At 36.0% G+C, this 13205-nt stretch overlaps 1 protein-coding gene across 3 annotated transcripts in view; it reads right to left on the bottom strand.

The window, feature by feature from the left end:
- Positions 1-13205, bottom strand: part of CAMKMT (calmodulin-lysine N-methyltransferase) — a 425501-nt gene that overhangs the window by 320939 nt on the left and 91357 nt on the right. The window lies entirely within an intron of this gene.

The raw sequence follows: 13205 nt of genomic DNA, 5'->3' as shown, positions 1-13205 counted from the left end.
CTGGAAGGATACAAAAGAAACTAGTAATTGTGGTTGCCTCTAGGGAGAGGAACTGAGTTAACAAAGGCCAGGGATGGGAAGGAGACCTTTCATAGTTCATACTCTTTTGTACATTTTGAACTTTGAATCATATGAGTATACTATCTACTCAAAATGTACATACATACAAACATAAATACATAATCACATTCAACTGTCTTTATGATGAATGTTGATCAGTATCACTGTAGCTGCAACCTAAAGCAATAATTCTTATGAATTCTGTATTTCACTAAGTATTTTAAAAAGAATTTATTCTAACAATACAGCATAGAAACTTGCTTGAATGAGTTACAGATAGTATCCCAGACACTAGTTTTGTATAAAACACACTTGGGCTGGAGAAAGAGGAGTATCAAAATAGAAAAATAGGATAACTGATGACTGATCTCTCAGAGAAGAAGGAAAAGACAAATATTTAGTTTGAGGATTTCAGCTCCAATTGTAGTTAAGATCATGAAGACAAGGAAGGTAGGCTGCCTCGCCAAACTATTTTTTCTTATGAGGCCCTTCTCCCCAGGTATATTTACCACTTTAAAAGGTGGGGAGGGGAGTTATTGGTGGTAATTTCTTCCCCTTTCCTCTAGTTGGTTTCCTCTAAAAGAAATGACATATGGAAAAGGTAAAGTTTGTTATAGTTAAATCTTTTCATTCTAAGGTCTTTTTGTTTCTTCTTTCATAACAAAGATGAAGCAAATTTTAATAAATTTGAGAATTAGAGGGTAAGAGGGCTTGATGGTCTCTCAAGAAAGATCTAAATATTCTCCTACAATAAATAGTTAAATATCAACTCGTAATCTACTTTTTATAATTTACATAGATTCTGTTATTTCTCTTAGTAAAGGACTAGATGGTTTCCCAACCCTATAGTTAGGGTGCTTCTTATTACATCTAACCTAAAACTCTTCTATTGTAATTTAAGTTCTCCAATGGTAGTAAAAATAGTGAACACTTACTTTCACAAGCACACAGAGTCACATATCCTTTTATTCAAGTTATATTTCTCAAGTGTCTAATATGTACTATTAATAGCAATATACTAGAATTGATCTTTCACTGAACAACTATTTGAATAATACAAGGCACAATTTAGGTTAAAAAGATAGGCAGAATATAGCATGTCCTCTATTCTCAAGGAGTTTACTAGAAGGACAGAAGTAACCTCAGATACGCAGATGACACCACCCTTATGGCAGAAAGCAAAGAAGAACTACAGAGCCTCTTGATGAAAGTGAAAGAGGAGAGTGAAAAAGCTGGCTTAAAACTCAACATTCAAAAAACGAAGATCACGGCATTCAGTCTCATCACTTCATGCTAAATAGATGGGGAAACAATGGAAACAGTGAGAGACTTTATTTTCTTGGGCTCCAAAATCACTGCAGATGGTGACTCCAGCCATGAAATTAAAAGACACTTGCTCCTTGGAAGAAAAGCTATGACCAACCTATATAGCATATTAAAATGCAGACACATTACTTTGCCAACAAAGGTCCGTCTAGTCAAAGCTATGATTTTTCCAGTAGTCATGTATGGACGTGAGAGTTGAACTATAAAGAAAGCTGAGCACTGAAGAACTGATGCTTTTGAACTGTGGTGTTGGAGAAGACTCTTGAGAGTCCCTTGGACTGCAAGGAGATCCAACCAGTCCATCCTAAAGGAAATCAGTTCTGAATATTCATTGGAAGGACTGATACTGAAGCTGAAGTTCCAATACTTTGGCCACCTGATGCAAAGAACTGACTCATTGGAAAAGACCCTGATGCTGGGAAAGATTGAAGGCAGGAGGAGAAGGGGACAACAGAGGATCAGATGATTGGATGGCATCACTGACTTGATGGACACGAGTTTGAGCCATCTCTGGGAGTTGGTGATGGACAGGGAAGCCTGCTGTGCTGCAGTCCATGGGGTCGCAAGGAGTCGGACATTACTGAGTGACTAAACTGAACTGGCTGATAGAAGCCATAATTTCAACATTTTATAAATCTCACCCCATGCTCAATATTTGCAGTTGATAAATATTAGTCAAAATAAACTGAGTTCTTACTTTGACTTTCCTTTTCCCAAACTTAGGATTCCTGATAACTTTAACCTTTAATTAAAGACTCAGGTCTTTAACAAGGAGCATTCCAGCTATAACATTCTGAGATTATTTTTAAAAATTATTAAAATGTAAGTATAAGTAGAAAATGAATCCTGAAACAACAATAGATTTCATGTATTAAGCGCTTTCTAAATGTCAAGCATTGTTCTAAGAACTTTAAACATTTAACTCACTTGATTCTTACAGTAAACCTGGAAGCTGGATTTCTTTTTTATCATCTTAAGGAAACCGTGGCATAAAGTAGTTAAATAACTTGGTCAAAGTTAGACAGTTAGTTAAGTGATGACGCTCAAGCCCAGGCTGTCGGGCTCCAGACAGGTTTCTTAACAGTCACGCAATATTCATTCTCAGGGTACTTAAGTCTGGACGTCCCTGGGTGCCCAATGGTTAAGACTTTGTCTTTCAATGCAGAGGGTGTCAGTTCAATCCCTGGCTGGGGTACTAGAATTCCACATGCTGCACAGTGTGGCCAAAAAAAGAAAAGAAGGGGGAAAAAAAGACACTTTGAGTTTACTACAAGAATGTTTCAACGGGTTTGTTTCATTGGACCACATCCCATTAAATTCTTTCAGTTGCAATAGATGATAATTGGGTTGGAAACCCTCTCAGTATCTTGCAAACCACTGCCATATCTTATTTTCCTCAAGTCCTCTATGAGTACACAATTTCTTCTCCTTTTCCTGCACTGCCTAGACCTGAAAATAGTTTAAATGGTGAATAGATGGAAAATGAAGCAAGATAATATAGAAAGCATTTATTGGAATTACAATTGACTTTTCATCCTATTTATCTTCAAAGTTACCTTCTTCTAAACAATGTATCTCCAGGTTTGGTTTTAGTATCACTGGCCCTGTTTTCACTTTGCCAATGGTTTCCTCCCCATGAACAGTAACACTAAATGGAATAAACTGTTTTATTAACTCAACACCTGTGTACCTGTGTGCCTTTTCAAAATTTTCTGCGATCGAGAAAGTGAAAATATCCTTTCAGACACTTAAGCTAGCATCCCATGATGCCAGTAAGAAGCAGGGCTGATACGATAATGCCCTTCTGCCTCATACATGTTCTCTATGAATGGGTAAACTAAGATTTCAAGGGGGTCACTTCACAACAAAATCAAGAGCCGAAAGTTGAGGATATAAATTAATAGCACTGTTGCTAAGAAATAAGCTAGATTCTGCTGACTGAACAATATCCTCTCTGGGTTTAAATGTTTACTGAGGTTCACCAATTCTTTCATGTCAAGAAATACTTTTGATTCACTGATATAATACAATTCCAAAGAATACAGCAGTGACCTAACAGGAAAGCCTCTCCAAAAATGATTGACTTCTACACAGTTTCATTGCTATATTATATTTGGGGCCCTTATGGTTTTCAAGAGATGAGTAAAATAAGAGAAAATAGATCAGGAATAGAAAATCTACTGGCTATTAAAGATGACTTGCTTTATGTTCAAAATTTAACGCATAGTCCCTAAGCAAAGATAGCACTCAGGTGCTACCCCCTTGCAGACACAACAATACAACAAGCACAGCAAGGAGTCCCTGGAAGCATGGAAGAGTGAGGAAGACTCATGAACGGAGGTTTCTGGGAATATATTTGGAAGGGATGACTCTGACAAATTTTTTAAAATTTCTACCACTGCTATAGACTAAGGTTCTTTTATTGACTGGGCCAGAAACATGATTGGCCCATTTTAGGTCAAGGGTTCAATTTACTTATTTAATTCACCCCAAATCCACTGAATAATGTATTGCTACTTCGTTGTTTGTATTTTTTTTCCAAGCTACATTTAATACAAGTCTTCAATGTTGAACCTAAGATTTCTATTTGAAAATCCCTGATAATTAGCTGCACTTAAAAAAAAAAAAAAGGCAATTAAATTTCTCAGACAAATTTTGGTCTAAACAGGAAAAGATGAAGTAATTTAGTCACTTACCCGCTTATATTTTATGGTCTGAGTTTAAAATACACCTATTTTATTTAAGAATTGAAGAGCAATCCTCTCCAACTTTTTAAGAGTTGTCAAAACCAGATGTTACCATCCCCTTATCCTTGGTAAAAGAATTTCTCTAAAATATACAGTCAGCCAGATATTATCCTTCTTTTCCTCCATGCTATTCTAAGTTTTACTTCCATTAAGACAACACTGCCTCAAGCCTTATGTCCATTTCCAAAGACTTCCTTATTTCTAAAAAGCTACTTCTTTTAAACTCTAAAAAACTAAAAAGCAGCACTGAAAACCACCTTTTATAGGCACTCTTTCAGTCATCTTACTAGGCTGACTATTTCACCCATGGCAGGAAAGAAAAAAAAGGAAATTTTATATTACACCTAGGTTCTAGAGATGATGTATCAGCAATTCATTAAAAGATGCATTAAAAGTGAATTCTATACTCTAACAGTAACATCTGCCCCCTAAATTGGACAACAGAATTATCTTTTAATAAAAATGTGTGCTCTATAAACTACATGATACAAATTTCCTTAAACCAAAATGAATCCATTCTCTATACTAAAGATGACAAAAATTATCCCACTAGCTGAATTTCATTGCCAAGCTGTCAACCTGAATTTCTTCTGTTTAAAAATAGCTGTTCATTACATTCAGTAATGGGCTGTCAAAGCACTACAGCACTGAACCTGTATCATACACAGAAGCAATTGGGCAATGTGCATTATTATGTTTAGATTGCTTGCATTCTTTACAAGACCCCTGGGCTAATTTTAAATGAGATGGTTCACTTGAACTAAATCAAAATGTATTTTATTTTACCTTAAAGCTAATACATATTTTCCATTTATGACTCACTAGTACAAGCATTAATAGCAGGTAAGACAAAAAACTCATTGAATATATACATGAGCATAAATAAGCCTGCACATGTGTGTTGATGGGTTTGTATGTGGTTTTACTCCCTATAGTCATATCTATTTTTAATACTAGATTATTGAATTACAACACAGGGCACACCAAATTAGATAATATTGCCAATATGTGAGCAAGCATTGTCGTCTCCATGAATACATGATAGGTTGTTAACTGGAAGCATCATTCCTGCAGCATATAGTCTTTGACATTTTAGCATAGCAAATCAATTAAACATCTTTGTAACTAGCTAATGTATAATAATTCACCATATAATTTAGTACAGGATATTGTGAACAACTATAAAAAAGCCCATAAACCCCACAGCTGAACCATTCTTCCACAGCATGATATCACAACCCCAAAAGCATGCAATAACAGCTTCAGGATATCAAAGAGATGGTAACTAAACTAATCACAGATGACTTGTAAATACATCTAATGAATGCAAGGACCAGGTTAATGGTTTGTTTTTTTCACAAGTCTATTTTCATTGGTAAACAGAAGCTACTAGATGAGTCTCACGAGAAGAGAGAATACTCATGACATTAAAAATAAATTTTACTTAAAAAAAAAATCATCTCTAGATTCCTATGTGGAAAATAAAAGGCATAATGACTTGCAAACTCATAGACTCCACTGTTGGTGAAGGTAAAATAAACTTCAGTGTTTCAGCAAGATTAAACTTTGTAAGGCAAGTCTGCTGGAAAAAGATTGCAGGTCAGTAACAGTAGCAAATTTTTTTTAAGTGTGTTAAAATAAAAGGGGTGGGGCGGGCATATACAATACATACACTACATCTCAGCATTGCTTCTATGAATTACCAACGTGTCAGGCGTACGTGTGGCAAACCACTGAATGAAAACAAAAAGGAAAACACCCAAAAGATGCACCTTACTTTTTTAAAGTATTTACTTACTTTAAGAACAAAATATTCTAAGATCTGAGATCATTAGCACTAAGCCTAGTTAAAAGCTTAATAAACATGATTTAACAATGCTCTTTACACTCCAAGATACGTTGGAAAAAACTGGGAAGAAAATTTATTCTATATTAAACTAACTCAGGTCCTTATACACATCTACATCTTATTCCTAAGACTCTCCAAATACTTTATCTCATCATAGTCCCTTTAAAAATATGGAAAGAGATTCCAGCTAAAAATCTACTTTTGATGCAACTGCCTTGATTCAATTAAAAATGCTCAAATTAGCTTTTTCAATCACCAACCAAATACAAATGGCATACAGTGAACAGATTTATAGTTAAGAATCAGCTTTGTGCTTTGTTAACTGACTAAATATGTGTTATTATAATCATAAATTATATTCTATCTGCATTGCTTTGTTTAAAAGAAAAACTAAAATTCATATTTTTTTCAAAATTAAAATTTTTCTGGCTGTTTGGCCATGACATTCAGTCAAAATAGAAAGCCTTTCCCAAAAATTTTATCATGAGAAATTTCAAAGCAAATGTGAAAGAATTTTACAAGGAAGACCCACATACCCACCATCTAGATGCTACCATTATATTTTGTGTAATGTTTTAATTATATATGTGTCCATCTGAAACAGAAAATTTTAATAAAAGATAAACATATTTCATTGGAATAAATTAAATGAAGAATAGCAAAAAGAGTATAATGCTTTACTGAATAATGAACCTGTAAGGATAACAGTTACTGCTTTTGACTGCAGCTACAGTTTCACAAATGACCATTTCCATTTTAACTATGATTTTGTTTTGTCTTAGTAGAGACAGCTGAATCTAAATTAATTCGGTGTTAGATTTTGACATTATTATATTTTAATATAAAAAGCAAGATACGACAGTACCAGTAGAACATATTCTATCACTTGGAAAGAATAAGGACCTCCAAGAAACAAAAATCTTTTGTTTTTGAGTTACAAAATGAGAATTAGGGTAATGCTTTTTCTAATCATTAGTTTCATTAATCAGAAACTAAAACTATTCTAATTCAACACTATATCTAATATAATAACAGGTATGTTATGAAAAACAACTATTCTATTTCAAATCTCTATTTCAACAAAAGAATACCAGTCATGGTACTCTCTCTAGGAACTAAATGTGCTTCTTTGGCTACAACAAAAATATTTTTTCATGAACACATATAAGACTCCTGGAGATGCAAGGAATTTACATTCTTTCTGTTTTTCACTTATTTTATTTAAATGGGCAGTAAGTTTTAAAACTTGAGTCACTAGCAAGAAACCAGCTTAATCTCTAACTTTCATTTTCTCAGATGAACACTTGCAAAGAATGTTCAGTACTGCTTCCTCAAATCCTTTGATTGGGTACTTCCTGCAAAACAGGTCAGAGAGCACAGGGATTGAAATACAATAGGTAAAGAACATTTTTAATGCTCAAATAATCATTTATAAATTAAATGGGAGAAAACTCCTCAAATCAAAGCCCACTATTTAAAGTAATTTTTTTATTATTACTGTAGCTAGACCTTTGTGATTTTGTTTTATTGAAATATTTTACATACCCCAAATTATTCTGGGCTCCACACACAAAAAAGTGAATTGTACTTTTTATTCTCCCTTTTCCAAATGATAAAAAAGTATATGCTAATTAAAAGTGAATAAACATTTCACTATTTATCCTCTAAAGTTGAAAATAGCTTTAACTTGAACATATGTTTTCGAAACTATACATGAGTATGCATGGGTAAAAGTGTATCTAAAAATATGTTAGTGTATACAAGATATTCCTAATCACTATAAACTACAACTAAGCAAGTTTGGAATGCTTCATACCGCCTTTTAACATTTTTATTTGTTGATGAACCAACAGTGTTTGGCATAATTAACGCTAAGATCTCCAAAACTCAATGACTGAAAATAATTGCTTCTCTTTTCTTTCCTGAGTACTCTGAAGCCCAACCTAAAGATTTAGAGCTGACTGGACAAATATAAAGGATGTCAAAAACAGTGACCGCTGACATGCCATTCAAGGCACATGGAAGAGAGTTCAGGCTTGAATGCCTCTAAACTGCTCATTGGTAAGATCAGCTATCAGTGAGATGCAGTGTAAGTCAGCATTATTCACTGAGCCTGCTATGACCTTAAAATCATTGCTCCTGGGGCATGTTCATCCACCAATTAGTTTATATGCTCACTGGAAATCCACTGCTCAGTAAATGCACTGGCCTCTCATTCCACGGTGTTGATGAAGTGTGTGTGATGGCTTTCTCTTCACAACTTGACCCCGAAAGCTGACCCATCTCAAGCTGAAGCATTCAAGTCACTTGAGCACCTCTGAGTTATCAAGGATTTTGATACTTTACTTAAAAACTATCAGATTTGACAAACACAAATGTTATGGTGACTATCAGATGACATATGAAAAACAAAGTGAAAATCAGAACTTTCTCCAGTTTTATTCACAAAAGTGTTACATCAGATATTTGTAAATTCTGTTGAAAGAAACAATTTCCTTGCTGTTTTTAAACCATTATAATCAGCACAAATCTGACAATTCTCTTCACTAAAATTTTGAAAATTCTCTCCTTTGAGGCAGGGTAAAGCCCTATGAATAAAAGGAGGCCTATTTTGAAAATTATTTTAAGACAACGTGATAAAAAATTGGATCTAGAAATGAGAAAAGAGAAAAGATGTGCTAAGTTTTCTAAATATTGAGATATAAAAACTGAAGGTAGAGCGGAAATTCAGCATTGGAGAAGAGAACCAGTGGTGGGTCATAAGTGAAACTGTCCTGAACATAACTGGAAACAGTTAAACAAAAGATCAGGGGTGGAAGGTATATCAGCTCAGAGATTGTTAGTTTAAGTATGGATAGCATGCCTGGGTTTATTTTCTAACCACTTGAGGTTGGAGCTCAGGGATACAACTGTCCTGATTCTTTCCCTTCAGGTTCCCACAGGAGGAGAAAAAGTTCCTCTACTCTTCACACAAAGCAAGAAGGAAACTAAGGGGTCTCACTGAACTCATTTCCAATCTGCTTCTTGGAAAATGATCCAATTGACGTGTTTGGCTCTTTTTAAAAAAAAAAAAAAATTATTAAAGTATAATTTACATGCTATAAAAGTTCACCCATTTAAAGTGTACACCTCAATGGTTTTGCATATATTAATAGAGTTGTGCAACCATCACCATGAGCAATTTTAGAACAGTTTCATCCCCCCAAAAGAAACTCCGTAACATTCGGCACTCACTTCCTAGTTCTCTGCCAGAGGCAACTGTTAATCTACTTTCTGTCTCGATGGATTTGCCTGCTCTGGATAGTCCATATAAATGGTATAATAAAATATGTGGGATATTGTGATTAGTTTCTTACACTCAGGATAATGTTTTTCAGGTTTGTTGCACTGTAGCATGTATCAGTAAGTTACTCCTTTTTCACAGCTGAAAAGTACACTACATCTTGTGTATCCATTTATGGCTGGGTTTTATGTCAATATAAAACAATGCCTGAGAACAACAGTTTGTAACACATGCTTATAGATCAACATTAGTGATAAATCTCTTTACAGATGTGAATTACAAGTCACATTAGTTATATGTGCATTCTCAGATGGATGCACTTGATTGACTTACAGAATAACACTGATTTCTAAGATATAAAGTTGCTAAACTCTAGTAACATCAAGCAGAGAAGGCAATGGCACCCCACTCACTACCCTTGCCTGGAAAATCCCATGGACAGAGGAGCCTGCTAGGCTGCAGTCCGTGGGGTTGCTAAGAGTCGGACACGACTGAGCGACTTCATTTTCACTTTTCACCTTCATGCATTGGAGAAGGAAATGGCAACCCACTCCAGTGTTCTTGCCTGGAGAATCCCAGGGACGGGAGAGCCTGGTTGGCTTCCATCTATGGGATCACACAGAGTTGGACACGACTGAAGCGACTTAGCAGCAGCAGTAACATCAAGAATTCATGGTTCTGAAAAGTTAGTGAAAATACTGACACAGCAATACTTAATTATACATCCTATCCTGAGTATATAGTTCAAAGAAACTCTCTCATGGCATCATTTACTGAAGTGGAGAATTAAAGGCAATCTAGGGGAGTGGACAAGCAAAGTGTGGTGGATGTTTATGAAATACTGTGTATTCACCAGATGCAACAAACTGGATAAACATGCAGCAATGTGGATAAATCTTGCAATATTAATATAATGTTGAATGAAAAAAATCAAGAAACAGAATATAATCTTCATATATTACCCATTACAGAAATTCAGAATACATATCCCAAAACAACAGTATGCATTTTATAAGAATACATTAAAACAAACAAATACAAACAAAAAGACAAAGTGACCATGCAGGGACCAATGATAGTGTGTGTGCCATAAACTGAAATGTTTGTTACTCATTACTCCAGGTCACAGTAGATATTTATTTTTCAAAATTATTTGCTGCCCCTACCTGCAGAATGATTATGCTTTTCCTCCCTATTGGCAACAAACTTTGTCATGTAAATTTCCCTGGTGAGACCCAGTAGGTACATATTTCACTTTGTCTCCTACAGTTGGTTTCAGATTTGCTTCATCATCCTGGGTCCTAGATTGAAGACAACATGGAACAAAGCCATAATAAACCCAAGATAAACATGTAACATGAAAGAAACTTTGGTGTTGTAAGCCACTGAAGTTAGGAGCGTGGGTTGTCTGTTATTGAATGTGACCTATCCTATTATGACTGATATATTCACATATATCTATATGACAATTAAATCACTTGCAAGCTTATTTATCCAAAACTACTGCATGGCACTGATATTATGAATATGGGTGGAGAAGTAGAAGTACAGCTCACATTTTGGGTATTATAAAATAAGATACATAAAATAAGAGAAGAATTAAAGGGATTAATTTTTCTAGTACAAAGCACACTCGATGAGTTATAAAATGTGGGTTTTAATCTTACTCTTCCTACTTATTACTCAAATGCCCTAAGCCAAACCTCTTAACCATTCTGAATCTCAGGTTTCCTTATCTGAAAACTAAGGAAGGAAGCTGTACTCTAAGTTCTAAGGTTTTTTCCAATTCTGAGGTCTATGTTTCTACAACAAAGTAATATCTAGATGGGTTAACACGCAGTGAATAAAAATACAAAATTTAAAAAGATAAAAATTATCTACCCTTGTCTTAAATGGTTCAATACACCAAAATTTTTCACTTTTCAGGATATAACATTAGGAAAAGGACACCTAGGTAACTAGGAAAAGACTGCTTTCACAAATGCCAAAGTGGAAAAAGAATGAACAAAAGCCCAGATGTGGAAATCATCGCTATGTATGACAATGAAGGTAAAGACACAGGTGTGGCCATAATTCCTTGTGGTTATAATGCAGAGTATCAAACAGCAGAGCAAAGACTGTGATTGATGAAAGGCCTTGATCTGGACCAAGGTGTAAGCATTTGGTATCACCAGCCCATGGCAGCACATTGGATACAAGTGGCAGAAGACAAGTAGAAGAAAGCCACTGGGTTTGAACTTAGGTCACTGAAATGGTTGAGAACATGAGGGAAAGACCAAGTCAAGGAGACTCCTAGAGAGAGTAATCAACACAACAGAACCTGACACATAATAAACATTCTATAAACTTTTGTTGACTGGACACAGATCCTGCAACTTTTCAACTAAGAATTTTACCTCACCAAATATTTTCAAATCAAACACAAGACCAACTTTTGATGAATCATATTACCAAGACCTTGTCTCCTCCAATAAACATCACCTCCTATGAGATTAGGATCCTAAGAAGGTTGCTTTAGACTTTTTCAATCACCAAGCAAAGAAAAGGTGCGCTGAGGAATGAGCTACTTAATGTCAGTCGACATCAGATGCTGTTTCACATCCTGTTATGGATGTCTCACATCATCCCCAATCCTTGCTATAATGCTAGTTAGATGCTATACTTGGCAGCCTCTTTAGTACCTTTATAGGTTTGCTGCTGCTGCTGCTGCTAAGTCGCTTCAGTCGTGTCCAACTCTGTGCAACCCCATAGACGGCAGCCCACCAGGCTTCCCCATCCTTGGGATTTTCCAGGCAAGAACACAGGAGTGGGTTGCCATTTCCTTACAGGTTTACCTATTTGTATATACGGGAGAAATACTGCTGAAAGGAAGAGAAGTCTATATGTACTCACAGTTCATAGTTCTTATTTGTAATTCAGCAAACAATTTCAGCTCATATCATGAACTCCTTATTGCCAAAAGTGAAAGTGAAGTCGCTCAGTCCTGTCCGACTCTTTGCGACCCCATGGACTGTAGCCTACCAGGCTTCTCCGTCCATGGGATTCTCCAGGCAAGAATACTGGAGCGGGTTACCATTTCCTTCTCCAGGGGATCTTCCCGACCCGGGGATCGAACCTGGGTCTCCTGCATTGTAGGCAGACGCTTTAACCTCTGAGCCACCAGGGAAACCAAATTCAGACTTAAATTGAAGAAAGTGGGGAAAACCACTAGACCAATCAGGTATGACCTAAATCAGATTCCTTATGATTATACACTGGAAGTGAGAAATACATTTAAAGGACTAGATCTGATAGAGTGCCTGATGAACTATGGAATGAGGTTCGTGACATTGTACAGGAGACAGGGATCAAGACCATCCCCATGGAAAAGAAATGCAAAAAAGCAAAATGGCTGTCTGGGGAGGCCTTACAAATAGCTGTGAAAGAAGAGAAGTGAAAAGCAAAGGAGAAAAGGAAAGAGACACCCATTTGAATGCAGAGTTCCCAAGAATAGCAAGGAGAGGTAAGAAAGCCTTCCTCAGCGATCAATGCAAAGAAATAGAGGAAAACAACAGAATGGGAAAGACTAGAGATCTCTTCAAGAAAATTAGAGATACCAAGGGAACATTTCATGCAAAGATGGGCTTGATAAAGGACAGAAATGGTATGGACCTAACAGAAGCAGAAGATATTAAGAAGAGGTGGAAAGGATACACAGAAGAACTGTACAAAAAAGATCTTTACTACCAAGATAATCACGATGGGGTGATCACTCACCTAGAGCCAGACATCCTGGAATGTGAAGTCAAGTGGGCCTTAGGAAGCATCACTACGAACAAAGCTAGTGGAGGTGATGGAATTCCAGTTGAGCTATTTCAAATCCTGAAAGATGATGCTGTGAAAGTGCTGCACTCAATATGCCAGCAAATTTAGAAAACTCAGCAATGGCCACAGGACTGGA

This window comes from Bos indicus, chromosome 11, assembly GCF_029378745.1.
Source record: "Bos indicus isolate NIAB-ARS_2022 breed Sahiwal x Tharparkar chromosome 11, NIAB-ARS_B.indTharparkar_mat_pri_1.0, whole genome shotgun sequence".
Lineage (NCBI taxonomy): Eukaryota > Metazoa > Chordata > Mammalia > Artiodactyla > Bovidae > Bos > Bos indicus.
This window is presented reverse-complemented; position numbering and strand designations above follow the sequence as displayed.